The sequence below is a fragment of the Ceratotherium simum genome, chromosome 6, assembly GCF_057802395.1.
Source record: "Ceratotherium simum simum isolate JZ-2026a chromosome 6, ASM5780239v1, whole genome shotgun sequence".
Taxonomy (NCBI): domain Eukaryota; kingdom Metazoa; phylum Chordata; class Mammalia; order Perissodactyla; family Rhinocerotidae; genus Ceratotherium; species Ceratotherium simum.
In genome coordinates, this window is record NC_141905.1 from 51,421,409 (window position 1) to 51,437,696 (window position 16,288).

The 16,288-nt window shown below is 44.6% G+C and overlaps 1 pseudogene; it reads right to left on the reverse strand.

The window, feature by feature from the left end:
- Window positions 1-6,224: 6,224 nt before the first annotated feature.
- LOC147916868 (serine/threonine-protein kinase MARK2 pseudogene) lies at window positions 6,225-16,084 on the reverse strand (annotated as a pseudogene).
- Between the last annotated feature and the right edge of the window lie 204 nt (window positions 16,085-16,288).

Consider the following 16,288-nt stretch of genomic DNA (forward strand, 5'->3'; position numbering starts at 1 on the left):
AAACTATAAAGTTTATAGGGAAAACTATATTTTTTATATTTTGGGCAGCATTTGAGGGTCTCCTCAAAACTCACGCCAGTCCCTGGGAAGTCCAAATTTGCCTTGAGCGCTGTAGGCAGGGTGGTCTGAAAAACCTTGGCTTGTCCCTCACTGCTCACTGATACCTTCATCATACCTCTTCTCTGCTTTTCCTGGATTTTTCTGTTCTTCAATATGCTACGGTCAGCAGAATTTTCTTTCCATACTTCTGTAAAGTGACATGGACTTCTTTAAACACTAATTATTTTATACATAACTCAGTTTTTGATTCATGTCTGAGAGAAGAACTACTTCCTTTGATTTTGTTTTGACGAAGAGTATCTTTTCCATTTTCTCGTCTTCATTTTTAAAATCGCACAGCTCAACCATCCACGGACGAGTGTACGGCATTGTGGTATGGACGTGTTGTTGTTGGAAAGTTGTTATGGGTTTAAAAGAATCCATTCTGAATTTTTTGGGGGGTAATTTTCTGGGAATAGATTTTCAAATATCTTCCAGGCTTTTTATATACTCGTATCCTACTTAACATATGCCATTTTAGCAGACCGTAGTAGTTATTAATAAAATATTATGGTACGTATTCTATTGTTGAGCTCTTCCCTCAGTGTCTTGTCATGGAGAGCTCATATTTATAATCTATTTTATAGTATATTCTTCCACACTGACTGTAACACATTGACTGTTTCTGGCACTTCTATTTGATTAGATTTAGCATTTTTCACTTTCCTCATTTTCGGTCCTTCTTCTCTTTCTGAAGTATTTCTGTTCATCTCCATCATTTTAGGATTTCACTTTGGCCTCATAGTCTACTCAATCTCTTTACTGTCCTATGAGCATGTCTTTCATGGTTTCTAAATGTTCTAAGATGCAATTCATGAACTTTTACAAGTTTAATACATAAATACTTAGAAAAATAGAAAATTCTTTGTGTAAGTATACTAACATTTCACAATGCTTATAATTCCTTTAATTTTAAATTTCATTATAGTAACATATGTTCTCCTTCACGAAGTCACAAAGTTGAATGCCATAAGATGCAAGTCAGCACTCTTTGCAGTCTTCACCACCACTCATGCTCACTCTCCAAAGGCAAACATTTTCATCTCTTTTAACTGTTTCTTGTATTATTTGCCTTCACATTTCTATAAAATGTTTCTAATACTATTTCTGAATTTTTCAATATATTTCTTTTCTGCTTCCTCTCTACTATGGAAGATGAGGAGTTGGCTCTCTTACAATGAGATACATATCCCCTTCTTCCATCTCCCTAATCTAGAAATATATATTTTATCACATCAATTTTCAGTATTTATTTTGACAATATATTATTCACCCCTTAAATTTTGTTTAACTACATACATAATACATGCACATTCTAAAGAATTAAAAAACATATAGCCATAAACAGAAAGAAGAAAGTAAGGTAGCCTGAAAGCTGCACCCTAAATTAGCCACCAATATTCGGGGAGCCTAGTGGACAAGGGGGCCAGAGGGTCTCAGGGTTTGGTGTGTAGACTCGCACTTGTTCGTATTTTCAGCACAGCCTACTGCCCACAGGGGAGACTGGGGCCCAAATCCAGAGCTTTGTTGAATTAACATCTCCAGAGAGTGGACCCCCAGTCCTCTGCCAGTGGGGAGGCGCTATAGGCTTCTAGCCGTTCTGTGCTCAGACTTCCAGTGACTCCCCGGATTTTTCATCACAGGGTCCCTGACGCCTCCAGTTCAGAGCTTTTGAGGGACCTGTGTCAGCAATGAGCTTGCTTACACTTCTGCCACTGCCGTCTTAGGTTTTGGCTTTCTCATGGTTGCTCAAAAGTTACTGCTCATACATCTGCGTTCTTGCTTCCAAAATTTTCCTGTTGTCTCCTTGCCACTTCTGTTTATCCCTGTGGTTTGACCTTTTAATCTAATCCCATTACTATTATTTTAGTGGAGTCATAGGAAGGAGTAGAGGTAAATGTCCACATTCATTTTTTGATGATTATTGGAAAGTATCCCATAAAATTCTTAAACACATTTTTATGCACTAAGTTTAATCCAGTGTCTAGAACCCTTGAGCAAGGTAACTGCTTAATGTGTGTGTGTGTCTGTGTGTATTGAGGATAAGAGGGCATCAGTGCTAGATTCAGATGCTTAGTTGAGCCTAGTTTTATGCGATTACTATATTTATTTAAATCACAAATTTAATCTTCCTTACTCATTTTCCCACATATGTTATAAATAGCTTAAGTTTTAAAATCTATTATTTCTTTCACCCACTGACATTAAATTAATGTCAAAATAAGTTCCTTTCCAGGAGAAAATAGAACTTGTCTTGCTTGGAACTTAAAAATAATTTTTCAAAATACTGCAGGACCTCTTTCTTCTTTTTGTCAAACATGCTTATGTCCCACCCACACATTAGGAAAAACTAAACTTTAAAAACTATGGAAAAATTTAAAATATAAAATTTGTCATAGCTCTAGATATGACGGTTATAAAAATAAATCTATAACATTTAAGCTTTTTTTACCCTATTTACTTATGATATTAATTAAAGTTCTCTCATATAAGACCATTTATGTCTATAGGCCAAACTAATAATAACAAATGTTAAGTGCCAATAATATTTAAATACATATATTTTGTATTCTAGAATCTCTTGGGTACAAGTGACAGAAACTCATCTCAAATTAACTGAAACCCAAAAGGTAATTTATTTTTTTGAATACCTAGGAATTTCAAGAGTTTATTCAGCTCTAGTTACAGCTGGATCAAGGTGGGTGTTAAAATATATTGTCAGGTTTCTAGTGTTTTCTCTCTCTCTCTCTTTCCACATATATATGGATATTTATATGTATATATCTATATGTGTATATAGATATATCTAGATCATACAAACAATTTTTAAATAAAAATTTTATCATGTTGTTGTCAATAATATTCAAACAAATATCCAAATGAATGTTAATTGTTTAAAGTAGTTTTTTCAGGAAGCTAAATCACTTGCTAAAAGAATGGGACATTTTTATAATTTTCCTTTTGGATTTTCCTTCTGGTAGTGTGGATTAGAGCCACAGATGGAAATCAGTCTGGTAATTTTATAACCATAGGATATTCACTGATCCCCATCTGATATACATTTTCTTATGGACACATGACATTTTTGGTCTGCTTAGCATCTGAAATATGTTGTATGTTTGGTATTTTCCCAACCTTATTAGCCATAGTGGGATGCAAAGATTGCTTCACCCAATGGGAGATAAAAATGCCAAACTCTTGCTTTCCTAGACTCTCTTGCAGCTGGGGGATGGTCAAGTGACTTATCTGACTTGGAGTCAGGAACCAGTGCTTGAAGGAGATAGGGACTGGGAGCCTCCACTCAGATTTAGTTCCTAGGGCTGCAGAGACAGCAGGGGTGCAGAGACAGCTAAGCGTGGTATGCAGGGTACGGTGCCAGAGGGGTTGGTGGTACAAGCTGTAGAGTTGTTTGCTTGCTGGTGGTGGTAGGGATGTCCACACGTGATCAGTTGTGTCATGTGGTAGTGGGCATTGATGCCGTGTTTCATAAAATCTGGCTCTCCACCCATATTGGCAATTCTCTGATCTACCTAATATCATTATCATAAATGTCTTTCTTGCTGAAATCAATCTATGTTGGTTTCTGTTGCGTGCAATTAAGACTCATGAATGGATGGCCTTCTCTCCCTCTGTGTCATCTCTCCTTTAGTTCCATCTTATTAACTTACATCTTATGTTACTCCCTTTGGCCTCTGCTACTTGAATCTTCTGGTATTAGCTGGGAGAAGAGATTGAGAGAAGAGGATGGGAGGCCATACTGAGCCTGAGAGGCAGAGAGAGCCCTGCTGGAGGACCATCAGAAGTCAGGCCAGCTGACTGCTAATTCAGCAGGTACAAGCTGCCAGTTACAGGGACACACTCCTCTGCCCGCCTTTGCTTCCATGGTCCAATCTACCATCGCCCCTCACCTGGATTACGGCAATATTTCCTATTTCTGCCCTTGTTCCCCTAAATGCTTTATCAAACAGGGATCCTGTTAAATCATAAGTCAGCTTATGTCAGTTCTCTGTGAAAACTCTCCAGTGTCTCCCCATTCCTCTCAGATTAAAAGTTTTTATAGGGGCCTAAAAGCTCTGTCCTCCCTCCACCCAAATGTTCTCTTTACTATGTGTTTGATCCCTAGGAGACACTAAGTGCAGGAGCGGATGCTGGATGGGGAGGGGCCACTTGATGGGGTCCCCTTGGCCTCACCTCCTTTGGGAACAAAGCCACACTCTTCTGGATGCCCCAGAGTATCCAGGCTGTTCCACAGGGATGGGATAGGGAGTGGAGGGAAGGGAAGCTTTTGGTCTGAGCCCCAATTTCTCAAGAACAGAGACAGCAGAGCAATAAATCGAGGGATGCAGCGGCCACCACCAGCCAGTGCCCGTAACCAGCCTTTCCTACACCAGCGGTGAGGTTAGCAGGCAGGTGCTATTTTGCCCCGCCTGTCCCCCAGCCCAAAGATGGGTGACGCTGTCAGGCTAGGGAGACAGAGAGATGCGGCAGCAGGGTGGGGTGGGACAAGGTCACTGCGGTGGAACTAGCTGGTGCCCAGATCAGTGCCAACCAAGGGGAAGCAGAGGGGAGGAGGATGGCGGGTAGTGGGTGCTCTCAGACAAAGGCTCTCCTAGAATGGAGGATGCTCGGTGTTCCTGTCACCAGGGAGACAGATAGCCCAGGGGACCCCAGAGGAGCCTATTGGCCCTGCAGTCCCCTCCACACTCCCAGCCCTGGAGGGCGGTGGGGGAGGTGATCGCACAGACTTGAGGAGGGGGACAAGTGCCCCTTGCACAGCACCTTGAAATGCCCAGCTTTGGAGAAGGAGGGAGGGCAGGGGGCTCAGGGTGGGAGGAGGCCGGAACCTCCCACCCTCACCTCTGCAGCCCCAGAGCAGCGCCAACCCCACCTGCCCAGGCGCCTGAGGTCAGCGCTGGCGCTTTGCCTGGAGGGGAAGAAGGGGAGGGGGCAGAGGTGGCGGTGGGCCTGGGGAGGGCCTGATGGACCGCCACCGCCCAGCCTGAGCGGGTTCCTGCCCGAGCCGCCCTCCTGGGAAACCCACAGCTCCAGTCTCCGCTGCCCCAGCGGAGCAGGGAGGAAGGTGGCCGCTCGCCAACAGCCTCGTCAGCACCCGTGGAGCCTTCCCTTCTCACTAGAAAGCTCTCCCACGCCCTGCCTGCCCGGCGTCTCTGCCAAACGCAAGTGACGGTGGCCGACTCCGCGCTCCACGAGCCCTGAGTCAACAGCCTCTGTCTGTCCTCACTGGGATTGTGTTTGTTTATCTTACAGAGCCACCTTGCCTCCCTCACCAGGCGGAAGAGAAGAGGGAGACAGGCCGGCGAGAGAGCAGGGCTCGGGGAACACGCGCCGGGCCGCGGCTTGGCCCCGGCGGGCGGAGCACGGCCCGCGGCTGGAGCGGCCTCTCCTGTGCGCCGGCGGTGGTTCTCCCGGAGGCGACGCTCCCGCAGGCCGTGGAGGTGCGGGAGCCGCGTTTACGCGGACCCGGGGGGCCGCCCCGGAGTGTGCCGCCCCCTCCCCGCCCGAGTCCTCCTGGCCGCGCCGCCCGCGCAGCGGCGAGTCCCGCCCCAGCCGCGCTGGCGCTGCCCGCGGGGACGCCGCCGGCCCCGCGTCGTCTCCGGGCTCCGGGGAGCGGGGTCTGCGTCCTCCGCCTGAAGCGCGGGGAGCCGGCTTGGCCGCGGAAGCTGCTTCGTGCGTCATCCCCGCCTCCCTGCTCACCGCGTGAGGGTGGACCGTCCGCCCTCTGGCCTTGCCTTCAGGTTCATTCAGGTTCCTTCCGGCAGACCTCGGAAAAAGATTTCTTCTGTAGATCTGATCTTGAACTTCCTGGAGAAGCTACCAGCGGCCCCTGCCGGCTGTGGCCGTGGCCATGGGGAGGGGCTGGGGTCTCGCGTTAGCGCAAAATCTCTGGCTCTGGGCCGGGTCGGGGCTGCCCGGCGTGGGCGCGGTTCCCTGTGGCCGCCGGGCACCCCCGCGGCTGCTGACGCTGTGGGCAGGGGGGCCGCGCTGGCCTCGCTCCTCACAGGGACCCGCAGGGGCGCAGCCCAGAGGCCCACCTGGTTCCTGCTGCGGGCGGGCGGGGGAGACTGGGGCAGAAGCAGAAGCCGGGGGGCCCGGACCTGGCACGGTTAGGACGTCTGTGCCGCTCTGCCTGGAGGCCTGGCCGGTGCTGGATCCCTCCCAAAGTGGGGCATTCCTGCTCTCATTTGTGCTGGGGGAGAGCTCGCTGTGGGCAGGGGGGGCCGGGGTGGTCTTCTTCCCCTGCGGTCCGGGTAGGGGGCTGGCAGGCGTGTGGGCTGTGCTGTGGCCCTCCGCCCTGTCCCCTGACCCTCCCCAGGCCCTGTGTCGCTCCTCTGAGTACTCTTAGAGTAGCCATTAGAGGTGTGAATGGCAGGCTGCTGAGGCTGTGCTGCTTGCGGTTGGCAGAGCCCCTGAGCTCCTCCTCCTGCTCTTGTCAGATCAGCTGCAGGCTGAGGCTTCAGGGTGGTGGGTGCCCTCTGCTCAGAGCTCCCACAACCCGGGAGCAGACATGTGGCCGTTACCTCGTATTCCTGGCCTGTCAGTGAGTCCTGGATCTCTCTTTCCATGTGTAACCCACGGACACCATGAATTCAGTCTGCGGGGGGTCCTTGTAGTCAGGGGAGTGGCTCCACGTTGGGCTTTAGTTCCTCATATTCATGACCCACAATAATCCATGGATCCTTCTCAGTTTGCACTGAATTGCTTCTCTTGCTGGGATCGAGAATGAGAAATTTCTCAAGCAGATTTTCACATTCCCTTGACATGTAGAGAGGAATGTGATATATTCTGCTCAGTACCCACTCCCGTAGCTCTTGATGGCAGGAAGTGTCCATCGAGCAGTGTATAGAGGACGACTTCGAGGCTCCATATATCCACTGGGTCGTACTTTGACCCTGGAAGTGTTCCCGGGCCCGGTTGAGAGGGACTGCCACAGAAGGTATCCAGCTTGTTGTGAAGGGTGAATTTGTTGCTGAAGTGTGCGAGCTTGATGCTCATGGCAGCGTCCACAAGCAGGTTTTCTGCCTTTAAATCTCTACTGACAATACACTCTGGTGACAGTTTGCACAGCAGACACTATCTGCTGGCATTTGCCTTCAGCCTCTTGTCTTTCCTACTGCCATGAGCCACTAGGGACTCAGACAGCTCTCCTCCACTAGCGTCCTTCCTAACAAGGCAGAGAGTTTCCTCAGCCTCCGTCACTTCAAATATTGAACCATATTCAGGTGATCTAAGGCTTCATGATTCCTGCTGTGGGACAGTCTCTGGAGGCTGGAAGGGTCGAGTCTCATTAATGACCTTCACGGCTCTCGCCTTCCCAGTCAGGATGTGCTGGGCCGCCTTCACCGTAGCCGAGTTGCCCTCGCTGATGGTCTCGAGGAGACGGTGTCAGTATGAGCCTCTCCTCGGCAGAGATGGCTGAGAGGCCCGCAGAGTGTTGGACGTCCTGCCATGCTTTGAGTCAAGATGCCCTAATCTGGGAAAAGCTGATGAGACCCTTGTTCTAAATCACCTCAAAAGAAAATCAGTTCAAAGTTCACCTGATGAACTGGTCTTTATAGTGGAATCAAAGCACAATGCCAGACAAAAATAAAAATAAACTGAACACTAAATTTAAAAAGAACAAATTAAGTAAAAAGAATAAGAAAAACTGAGAAAAGTAGAAATAAAAGAGTAAAGAAAAAAGAAACAAGGACAAGAAAAAAAGAATGGAGGAAAAAGAGAAAAACTAATGACAGACAGAAAACCCTCAATGCCAAGGAGGAAACTAACTGACTTTGGTCAAAGTCCCTTAGGTCACTGAAAAGCAGCTTCCTGAGCTAGAAGGACTGATAACCTAGGCCCAGTCAGGGACTTATTTGGTTCTTGGAATTCCAAAACCGTAGCTCTTTGTGAAGTTATAGGAAGAAACATAACTATCAACAAGTTTGGGGATAATCCACAGTGATTTTCTCACTTTCTGGGCTCAAGTGAGACCCTTTACTCTTTTAAAAAAATTGAGGATCCCAAAGAGCTTTTTGTTTATGGGGGTTACAGCAATCAATTATTAGAAGTTAGAACCTGTAGGATGCCTCAGTGCCTTTTCATTTCTAGTTTGAAAAGTTGTCATAATTTTTGGCTTTTAAAGAGCTCATAATGTCTACACTTTAAATATTCAGTCTCTTTTTCTTTAAACTCTGAACAATTGCTGTCAAAATGATGCCACAACTTAACAGGCATCAGGGTACTATACCAAAATGTTCTGTTGCTTAAGACACAATAAGGTACCTTATTAACATCTGTAGCGCTGAGGGGAAGATAGCTGTCATCATATTTTCATTTTTTGTTTACAGCTTTGCCCTAGTTCTTAGGAGTTGATTCCTCCCTTCCAGGAGCCAGAGAACTGGCTCTGTCAGTTTCAGTATCTTTAACTGTAGAGGTTGCAGCTGTGAGCTGAGACAGCGTCTTCTACTCTTTTTTAAACCAACAGTCTGTGCTCTGTGTCCCTCTTATTCGGCATGCAATGGGGGGGTTGGGGTCTGGATGTTGGACATGTCAGCGGTATCTCAGAGAAGGGAACCAAGATGTCCCTACCTGATTTTTTTAAAACGTTTCCTTGAAGTGTAATATTGATACAGCCAAGTACACGAATCATCAGTGTGTGGCTTTGTGGCTGTTCACACATTGAGCTCATGGATTTAACCAGCAGCCAGATCAAGAAACAGGACATTCCCAGCTCCTTCAAATCTCCCAACCCCTCTTCCCCTTACTTCCTCCACAATGGTGACCACATTCTGTCTTCTAACAGCACAGGTTAGTTTTGCTTGTTTTTGAACTTTACGTAAATGGAACCGCACAGTATTAAATTCTTTGTGTCTGCTTCCTTTGCTCACTATTTTTGTGAGACTCATCCATATGGTTTACTTTGTTATTCTAAATGCTGTATAGTAACCTGTTGTTTACCCATTTTGCTGTTACTAGGCATTTGGGTAGTTCTCAGTTTTGGGATCTTGAGAATAGCGCTGCTCTGAACATTCTTGTTCCAGTCTTTGGTGGACATTTACATGGTTTTCTGTTGGATATATACCTAGAAATGGAATTAATTGCTTAAAAGATATGCATATTTTTGGTTTTAGTAGACACTGTTTGTCCCAGGTAACACATCCACCAATACTAATTCTTAGTATTGCCTGCCTTTTAATTTTAACCTTTCTGTGGGTGTGTAGTGGAGTAGCATTGTGGTTTTAATTTGCATTTCCCTGATGCCTAATGGAGTAGAACATCTTTTCATAAGCTTATTAACCATTTCCCCTTCTGTGAAAAGTTTTGTTCAAGTCTTTTGCCCATTTTTTTCTATTGGGCTGCCTGCATTTTTCTTATTGGTTTGTGGGTATTCTTTATACAGTTTGGATATGAATGCTTTTTTGGCTATGGCCCTGCATGCATTGTTTTCTCCTCTCCACTCATCTCCATTAACTCCTGATGCCACCTCCTACTATTTTATCAATTGCTCATTCCTTCCAGCAATTGGGCTTCTTCTTCCTTGAAAATCCCCTGCCAGGCACACCCCCACCTCAGTGTTCTGCACTAGCTCCTACTTCTGCCTGGAATGTTCTTCCCCAGAGATCCATATAGCCCCCTCTCCTACCTCCTTCAAGTATTTGCTTCCAGTATCACCTTCTTAGTGAGGCCTTCCCTGATCTACCTATTTGGTCTTGTATGGTGTGTTGGGACCAATAACACCAACTTTGTTTTGAGAATTAGACAAAAATAAGTGTACGGTGCCTGGTAGCTAGTACACTCTCAATGTAACTGCTGTTTTTATTTTTCATTGTAACTGCCTTTATAAGACATATCTGTGAGGCATAAGCAGATGAAAGGGGTGTAGTAAAAAACTTGTCCTTGCCCAAAGAGAGGTCTGGTCTTTGTCCCTGGCTCCTAGGAGGTAACCTCTAAACCCTTGGAATTTCCTGAGGGATAGGAATGTCTTTTTTATTTACAGTGGGCCTCTTGGGTCACACTTGATAGTTTATGCTAATGAGGTGACTCCTGGTAGGCCGCTTGGGCCACGTGATAATCAGCCCTACTTCTAGGCTAGAGGAGAGAGCTGAGTGCTGACTTGAACCACATGGTCAATCAATCAATCATGCCTTCATATGAAGTGTATAAACTCTAGACACTGAAGATTGGGTGAGCTTCCCTGGTTGGCCATGCTCCATGTGTATTGTCACACATCGGTGATGGGAGGGTAGTATGTCCTGTGACCAATGGAAGCTTTGTGTTTGGAAACCTCCCAGACTCTTCCCTACGTGTCTCTTCATTTGGCTAATTTTCATTTGTGTCTTTTCTCTGTAATAAACTGTAACCGTGAGTACAATAGCTTTCAGTAAGTTCTCTGAGTCCTTTGAATGCATGATCAAGCCTGAGAGTAGTTTTGGAAACTCCCTGAACTTACACTTGGTGTCAGAAGTGAGGGCACTCTTGGAGACTGTGCCCACTAACTTTGTAGTTGGACTCAATTCTTGCAGGTGGTATCAGAAGTTTTGGGGAGACCTCACATTTGGGCTAACTGCAAATAGTTGGTGTCAGGAGAAGTGAGATTCAGTAGAATGACCATGAATCAGTGAAAGATGTGGTTTGGGAAGAGAAAGGATGAGAGGGCAAGGCTTGACAAACTTTTATTCCTGGACGGCCATGAAGTCACCTGTGATATGGAATTGCAGCTGTGTGGTAACCAGTTAGAATAAGTTTTACTTGAAGTAAAAGTTGCCAGTGGAATTTAGAAATGATGGATCCAACTCCCAGGGAGTTGGCTCACTGGATGCATAAGGAAATGCAAAGTAATAAGAATAAAGCAGAATACACAGTTCTTTGATTATAGTTATTTATAATAGCCAAAATAAAAGTAATGGAGAGTATGGGTGGATCCTGGTGACCAAGCTTGGATTTTGGCTGGTCTCAACTTGTGCCTCCAGCCTTGGGGCACTACCACTGGGTAAAGTTAAACTGAAAGTAAAAGAAAGTGTTGCAGTCCATCCTGATGCTGGGCCAAAATTGGATTCTGGGCAGTCTGTGTTACAACCTTTAGCCTCAGGGCCCCTACCAATGTGTAAAGTACAAAGAAAAACAGAAGAAAGTTTGGGGTAGATCCTGACACTGGACAAAACTTGGATCCCAGCTTGTCTGTGTTAGAGCCTCTAGCCTCAGGGCTATGGCCACAAGGTCAAGTTAAAATGAAAGTAAGAGAAAGTGTTGGGGAATACTTCCTGATGCTGGGCAAGCTAGAATTGAGCAGGCTGAGCTACAGCCCCAGTTTCATTCACTTCCAACGAGAAAAGTTATGCTCAAACAACAGATAGCAAACTATTGTATATGAGTTGCGTACAAAGGGGACATGTTTCTTATCTCTCTGAGCTCCTGGAAAGTACAGAACTTTGTCCAAGGTCAGGTCCAAAACGACATTTAGTAAACACTTTCGCATGGTGTGTTAGAAACAATACTAGGGTTGGTGTCCAGAGATCTGATTTAAAATCCTATCTCTACCATTTATTATCTTTTTGACTTTGGAATTTGTGTTAATCTGCCTGGGCTGCCAAACAGAATACCACTGACAGGGTGGCTTAAACAACAGATATTTATTTTCTCACAGTTGTGGAGGCTGAAAGTCCAAGATAAGGTACCGACAGGGTTTGTTTCTGGTGATGCCTTTCTTCCTGGCTTGCAGACAGCTGCCTTCTCACTGCGTCCCCACATGGTTTTCTTCTGTGAGCACACCTGGAGAGAGGAGAGGTCTTTGGTGTCTCTTCCTCTTTTTATAAGGACACCAGTCCCATAGGATTAGGGACCCACCCTTTAGACCTCATTTAACCCTAATTACTTCCTTAAAGGCCCTATCTCCAAATACAGTCATATTGAGGGTTAGGACTTCAACATAAAAAAAGAGGGGAGGGTGGAAATATAATGCAGTCCATTACAGAAGTGTTGCTTAATTTTAATTTCCTCTCATGTACCTTGCTAGGTAGCTGTGAAGATCAAATAAGGAGATGTAAGTAGTAGACACTTAGTACTTGATTTCTAAACGTGTATCAATTTATTTTTTAGACTCTGCTGTGCATTAGACTATTGAGAGAGAGGAGATATTGAAAGGAATTTAGAATTTACATGAGTAGATTAAGTATTCATTACATATATGCTTATAAGTTGATTTTCTGCATTTGTGAAGAACATGAAGGTGTTTTTGGGAAAAGAAAACATTTGTTTCCTGGATTTATATGTATTCTTTTCACAGTGAGCACAAGTGCTAAGCAAGCCACCACTTTCTGGGTTTGGACATCACCAGAAAGTAATTAATGTCAGAGAACTTTGAAATCTATGAAGTGCAACACAAATCTATAGCATTATTTATTCTGCAATATATGTATACACTGCATATCTCTCCAAAAGGCTTCAATGTAGTTTCCGGAAAAAAAAACCCCAAATGCATTTTGTTGTTTCAGTTTTCTGTGGCTTATGACATCAGTCATGGAGAAGTAGAGCTAGCATTTTGAAATATTTGTCATTTTTGGGACTGTGAGAGCAAGCCACAGCCAATTAAAAGAAATTTTTGGTTGCACTTGGCCTGACACTCTTCATTTAAATCTGACACTTGTAAACTAGACTGTGTATATAACCAACCTGGTACTCTGTGCTTTCCAAATAACATTCACCACACAATTCAGATAATTTTCACCATGTGAAAAACAAGGAATCATCTGGTAGTACAAAAATCTTAATGCTATTTTACAGCAAACATTAAGTATGTCTTAATGTGAGCCAAGTGTCAATGCCTTCTAGGCAGAGACTACCCAGAACACATCAGTAGTTGAACCAGTTGGTTCATTACTCATTGCAGCACGGGAGAAAGTACATCATAAGGAACTGGGGCTTCTCAGTAAGAGAGTGTTAGAAAGAACCTAACATAGGAGTTGGTTTGTTTCAGGGGATTTTGTGGAGGGTTTAAGGAAACAGGAGTTTGCTTTGGATTGGATGTTGTCAGGAAGCAGAGGTAATTCTATGACTGTCCGGAGGACAATGGGACTTGGAATCACTGAATGATCCTGCTAGAGTTGGTGGGTGTCTTAGAGCGCTTTTCAATCAATCCCCTCTTTTTATCTAAGGACCCAGTGCTCAGATGGGAAGTAACTTGCCCAAGGTTGTACAAACATAAGTTGGGCTTTAAATAAGCGTGTGCCTTAGGAAAGCAGAGAAGAGAGAGGCCATTAGAGATGGCAGGGGTGGTGGGGTGACTGTGGGAGATGGTGAACAAAATTCATGAAGTGAAGAGTATATCTTGCCTGTTCAGGAGGTGGGATGGGCAAGCAGTAGGCCATTTGTCTGGGGTGGATGGTTTGTGCAGTTACTTGTGGGAAGAAAGGGCTAAGTAATAGATTGAGGCCAGATTATAGAAGGCCTTGAATATAGGAAATGGGGAGCCACTGAACATGTTTGAAGGCAGTGCCAGGAAACAACAAGATACAGTAACAGAGACTTATAGCTAATCTCAATGTTCCTAACAGGGTAGTGGCTTTCATACTATTTTGACTATAAGTTACAGTAATAAATACATTTTATATTGAAACCCAGTACACACACACACACATACACACACACATACACACACACCTGAAACTTAAGTTTATCAAAACAAGATTAACTTCACTATGTGTGCTGCCTTCTATTTTCTACTCCATTCGACCACACTCTGCCTCCCTCTACTCTACTTCACTCTATTTTATTTCATTGCTTGTTTTTACCCACTAAATTGATTTTTCTTCCTACTAAAGAATGGCCTGAGGTTTGAAAAATATTGTTTTAAGGAGATGAATCAGTGTAGTGAGGGGGAAATAGGAGTAGGATGGCTGTTACTAGGTAACAGCAATAGTTTATTTTCAAAGAAATTCATTAATTCATCCCTTCAACAAACATTTATTAAGTATCTACTTCATACCAGGCATGAAGATACAAATATACCCCGACCCAGCAGTGCCCTTGAAGAGCTCATGGTCAGTGGGGGAGGCAGCCAATTCACTGTTGTACATCTTTAATAGATATTCGAGAAAATATTGCAGGATGGTCTAACTACCTGAGGAAAATGGGAAGGCTTTACAGAGAAAAGGGCATTTGAGGTGGTTCTTGAAGAATGAGTTTGCCAAGGGGAGGGGACTGGTGGAGGGAAAAGACTGTGTGACAATAAGTAGGTTCGAAAGCACAATGTGGTCTGGGTAGGGTTGCCAGATTTAGTAAATAGAGTGCATATAGTTAAATTTGAATTTCAGATAAACAATGAATAATTTTTAGCATAAGTATGTCCCATCAGTCTGGGAGGGGCACGACATTCTATGTGGCTGTAACATAGGTGGGCGTGGGAAGTGGTGGAGGTGAACCTGGGGGTGTATTGGAATCATGCTGTGAAATGTTACGAGAGAATAAGCCTCTCCCCTGGAGACTCATGCTCACACTGAAGGCTAATTTAAGAATAATTATAGAATGCTTGAAAAGAAATTAAAATAACACACACAGAAAAATATGTAACCCTTGAGTCCTTAGTTTATTAACAACAAAGGTAGAATCCTAGTGTGTGGGTGGAACGATTACTAATTATTAATGCTTATTAATTGCATTTGAGTAGTTCTTTCTTCACTTTCTATCCTGCTGATTTTAATTGTTTCTAACATGCCTTTGTCCCTGTGTTTGGAAGAGGGAATGAACATATTTTGCCGCATATACAGATTTCTTATTATATCCCAGCCTGAAGCTGCATTTAGGTTGTGAACAGTAATGGAATGAATAACACGTGTGTGATAGCCAAGAGAGTCTTTGCTCTGTTTAAGCAATTGCCCAGATGTAACAGACTCAGGTTGTCTATCTTTCATCCTGCCCCTCTACCCGCCACCTCGTTTGTGCAAACAGCTCCCCCTCCTCATCTACTCCTCGTGATATCATGGGAATGGCCCCTGGCAGGCCAGAGGAGGCACCTGACCCAGGCTGGACCAGGCCAAGTGCAGTCTCTCTTGTCGTAGTTGTAACTTTAAACTCAGGAGCTCACAGTAGCCATTTTTTTTTGTCATATGGACTGGAAAATCAGAGGGAGCCAGTGAATACTGGGTGGGGGGGCTTGGGCAGAGATTCAGTGAAGGAAAGAGAATGTGAGCATTTGTGTTAAAACAAAAACATACTAGAGTGAGTGAGTGAAGAATGAAGAGACACAAAGTCAGAGAGGAGACAGCAATAGAGATAGAGGTAGAGATAGAGAAGTTTGGTTGCATTCCTATCTTTGAGTTTTGTGAGGTAACTTCTTACCTTCTGATGCCTTTATGTTTAAACCACTACAGTGGATTCTGTTACTTGAAACAAGAGTACTAATTAATAAATCAGATCACTATAGTTGTATTGAAAACTTCTGTGATTTTCATGGTTTATTGGGGATTATGAGGGGGTTTTTACTCACTGGGTAGACGTTGACTATAGAACTCTCATGGAAGGTAGGAAGACCCATGGTTTCATTCAACTGTGTGTGTGCATTGCTGCACGTAACAAAAACTACCCAGGCACATGGTTTCTCTTTTCTGCCTGGAGCTAGTTCTGGACTTGTTGTAGGAAAAGCCCATGGGCTTAATTTGAAGCCAGTTTATTTTGGTTGGTTGGGGAGTTGTATTGTGGTACCTTTAACACTACACAAATTAGTGTTTTGCAAGGTGTGTTCTGTGTTCTATGAAACAGCTAGTTAGATCATGGAAAAAGGAGGGAGGGCAGTTCTGTGTCAGGTCATGTTTGGGTTAGGGAAACCATTTTGCAGTACCTCAAAGAGTGTTTACTATGCTAATATGCATCGTGACTTTCTAAAAGGGAGAGAGCTGGTGCAGCTTTTCCGAAACTCACTTGACTCCGGAGTGGAGTATTTCACTGGACTAGTGTCTCCCAGGCCACACTGGGATAGGATAGCTGAGCGCATGGGGCGGGTGGCTGCCACTCCTCCTGGGTGGAGGAGGGGAAGTCTCCTGGCCAGTAGCTGCCTCTGAAACACTGACTTTGCTTTCCAGGTGATGAGAAAATGATCTGATTGCAGGTGATTCTTCGCTACTCTTGACATGTCTAGAAGAATAGATTATTCAAAAAAGCGTCCTCTGAGAGAAAGGGAAAGCTTGGCTCAGTGTGT